The sequence below is a fragment of the Leuresthes tenuis genome, unplaced genomic scaffold (genome assembly GCF_036924035.1).
Source record: "Leuresthes tenuis unplaced genomic scaffold, fLeuTen1.0.hap1 SCAF_18, whole genome shotgun sequence".
In the NCBI taxonomy this organism is placed as follows: Eukaryota; Metazoa; Chordata; class Actinopteri; order Atheriniformes; family Atherinopsidae; genus Leuresthes; species Leuresthes tenuis.
The window spans coordinates 1,965,001-1,968,889 of record NW_027325372.1 but is presented as its reverse complement, the minus strand read 5'-3'; positions in this window follow the sequence as shown (position 1 = coordinate 1,968,889).

Sequence of the window (3,889 nt, the reverse complement as noted above, 5' to 3'; positions counted from 1 at the left end):
AAAATTCAGAACAACTTTAAAACAGCATTGAATAAATGAGAAGTTTCTGTAGTTTATTCTGCTGCACGGCTCAGTTCTTCACACCACCAGCAGGGGGAGTTATGGAGGTTTCCCTGCACTCCTGTTGCTGCTGAGGTCCAGAAACAGTCCACTTTTCATCCAAAGCCACAGATGCTGTCTTTTTAAGATTAGATTAGATTAATTCACAGTTGGGATCAGCAGTTAATACAGTCCCACGGATACAGACAACCTGCTGCTTCTGGTCACCGAAGTGCAACACTGAGCCACATTAGGGCCGTTTCACTCACGCAAAGCATGCTCATCTCAACCTTTAACTGTGCGTGAAACACGAAGGGAGCTACAGCAAACATTAAAGTGAAATATCAATGTGTGCTGGGAACGTTTCAAGCACGTCTGAAGGGATCAAACTCACTGAAAACCAGCATTTAAAGCTGCGAAGGCAGCGGCTTGTTCCCCAACATGCCTGGAAGCAGAGTGGATTACTTAGTAGTGATCAGTGCAGCTTTAATTACTGCTGGAAGGAAACATCTCCCTGTCAGTTTAGCGCAGTGTTTCCAGTGTGCACGGATCCATGCAGCAGAACTAAGAATCAGCCCCAGACGGGACGTTTTTGTCCTGCTGCTGAAGTCAGTCACATTTTAACAAAAAAACGCTTATTTTCACACACTGCTGAGGTTTAACAACAAGCTTAGAGTCTGTCGCAGCATCCAGAGTTGCATTATTTCCCTTCAGTTTCTTATATTGACGACAGACGGGGGGAACGCTGTCTTCTCCAGCACATCCCAAACGTGTGACGGCGTTAAAGTCTGGACTTGGCTTTCAGGTCGTCAGCTGACCTTATTTATTGGTCAAATGATGTTACCAAACCTGGACCTGATGAACTGAGCTAACCGCAGAGCATCGTGTTGTTGATGAAGCTTATAGTTAGGGACGGCTCAGGTGAGCCTGAAACATCCCATAGTTCTGCTGCTATAGGCCCAGCCTGCAGGTTTCCTTGTGGTTCCCAGAGTTTCTAAAAGCAGAATGGGAGGCAGAGCCTTCAGTTATCAGGCCCCTAAAAGCAGAATGGGAGGCAGAGCCTTCAGTTATCAGGCCCCTAAAAGCAGAATGGGAGGCAGAGCCTTCAGTTATCAGGCCCCTAAAAGCAGAACGGGAGGCAGAGCCTTCAGTTATCAGGCCCCTAAAAGCAGAACGGGAGGCAGAGCCTTCAGTTATCAGGCCCCTAAAAGCAGAATGGGAGGCAGAGCCTTCAGTTATCAGGCCCCTAAAAGCAGAATGGGAGGCAGAGCCTTCAGTTATCAGGCCCCTAAAAGCAGAATGGGAGGCAGAGCCTTCAGTTATCAGGCCCCTAAAAGCAGAATGGGAGGCAGAGCCTTCGGTTATCAGGCCCCTAAAAGCAGAATGGGAGGCAGAGCCTTCGGTTATCAGGCCCCTAAAAGCAGAATGGGAGGCAGAGCCTTCGGTTATCAGGCCCCTAAAAGCAGAATGGGAGGCAGAGCCTTCGGTTATCAGGCCCCTAAAAGCAGAATGGGAGGCAGAGCCTTCAGTTATCAGGCCCCTAAAAGCAGAACGGGAGGCAGAGCCTTCAGTTATCAGGCCCCTAAAAGCAGAACGGGAGGCAGAGCCTTCAGTTATCAGGCCCCTAAAAGCAGAATGGGAGGCAGAGCCTTCAGTTATCAGGCCCCTAAAAGCAGAATGGGAGGCAGAGCCTTCAGTTATCAGGCCCCTAAAAGCAGAATGGGAGGCAGAGCCTTCAGTTATCAGGCCCCTAAAAGCAGAATGGGAGCCAGAGCCTTCAGTTATCAGGCCCCTAAAAGCAGAATAGGAGGCAGAGCCTTCAGTTATCAGGCCCCTAAAAGCAGAATGGGAGGCAGAGCCTTCAGTTATCAGGCCCCTAAAAGCAGAACGGGAGGCAGAGCCTTCAGTTATCAGGCCCCTAAAAGCAGAATGGGAGGCAGAGCCTTCAGTTATCAGGCCCCTAAAAGCAGAACGGGAGGCAGAGCCTTCAGTTATCAGGCCCCTAAAAGCAGAACGGGAGGCAGAGCCTTCAGTTATCAGGCCCCTAAAAGCAGAATGGGAGGCAGAGCCTTCAGTTATCAGGCCCCTAAAAGCAGAATGGGAGGCAGAGCCTTCAGTTATCAGGCCCCTAAAAGCAGAATGGGAGGCAGAGCCTTCAGTTATCAGGCCCCTAAAAGCAGAATGGGAGGCAGAGCCTTCAGTTATCAGGCCCCTCTCTGTGGAACCAGCTGCCAGTTTGGCTTCAGGAAGCAGACACCCTCTCTACCTTTAAGATCAGGCTGAAACTTTCCTTTCTGATAAAGCTTATAGTTAGGGATGGCTCAGGTGAGCCTGAAACATCCCATAGTTCTGCTGCTATAGGCCCAGCCTGCTGGGGGAGCTCCCATAATGCACCTCTCCTCCCTCCATGTACAGATGACATCATTGCTGTCATTAACTTGTGTTTCTCTCTCTCAGCAGGTATCTCTGGCCTGGTGTTACGCTGCTTGTTGTCCCCTCTTTCCTGTCCTCTCAGCCCCAGCTGGTCCAGGCAGATGGACCCTTCCTGGTTCTGGTTCTGGTTCTGATGGAGGTTTCTTCCTGTTAAAAGGGAGTTTTTTTCTCCTGATGTAAAGCAGGCTCATGCACAGCAACTGTGGACCTGCAGATGGTGTAAAAGCAGCTCCACAGAAACTTAAAAATGACCTAAAGGAGAGAAACCTCCAATGGAAAGGTGTATCAGGGAGATCTGAGGCTGCCGTTACTGCAAAAAGCTGCTTTAACCCAGTAAAAGAAGGGAATATAAACCAGAAACTGGATTATTTCAGTGTTTTTAATAAAAATATAACTAAGAGTCATGCGATTTATTTTAAAATGAGCCTGAAACAGTCAAAATATTGAAAGCTTGAGTCCATAACAACCCAACCCAGAACCCTACCTGGAACCAGGGGTTCTGAGTGCTTAATAAGCTACTTTTATCCAGCTCAGCAGATGTTGAGCGAACACTTCAGGCTCTTTCTGTTGTGTGAATGAAAAGCCTTTTTACTGCCCTTTTCCTTTAAAATATGCAGCAGAAAACAGACCTGCGTTACGAGAGATTTCTCACCACAAATCTGGGTAAAAAGCCAGTTGCTGATGAGCGTAAAGTCAGCATAAAAACCCTGAAATTACATCAACTTGTGCTGCAACACGCAGTTAACTTGGAGCAGCAGACTGAAGGAAAGTCAGCTGTGACTTCTCTTTATTTACAGAGCAGCAGAAGCAGCTCAGAACGATCCTCTCGCCCTCACTTTGAAACGAGAGCGTGTGATATTGTTGAGATGCAAAACAAATGCGGGCATTATGTTCTGAGCCCGATGCGGCGACTCCTGCCAAATGTTGATGGAATCATTGGCTTTCAACCACGGAGGCATTTGCATCGAGTTGTTTACCGGCCAAAAGCCTTGCTGGAAAGACGAACCGTGGGGAAAAAAGACACAAAACAGAGACCTGCTCGTGCTTTTAGGAAGTCCTCGATTTGTCAGACACTAGAGACTTAATTAGCTTTGGTTTTCAAGAGGAGGAAGTTTCTTTTATTCGGCGCAATTGTCTGCTGGAAGGTGACATCAGCTGCAGGGCGTCATGGCAGTGTTGTCATCTGAAGGCATCTGCAGGGTTCTCATACGAAACGGTCATCCAGGGTTACAAAGAAGACGTGCAACAGCACAAAGGCTTTTCACTCATCTGAGCCAGAATCGAGGCTCGCTGCTTTCACCTTGAGTCATTACCGCCTCTGAATGAAAGAGGAGCAAAGCTATTTGAACCTAGCTCTGCTGCTGCAGGGGCGGAAAGACAAAAACAGAATATAAACCCGTGTATTTGAAGAGATTAC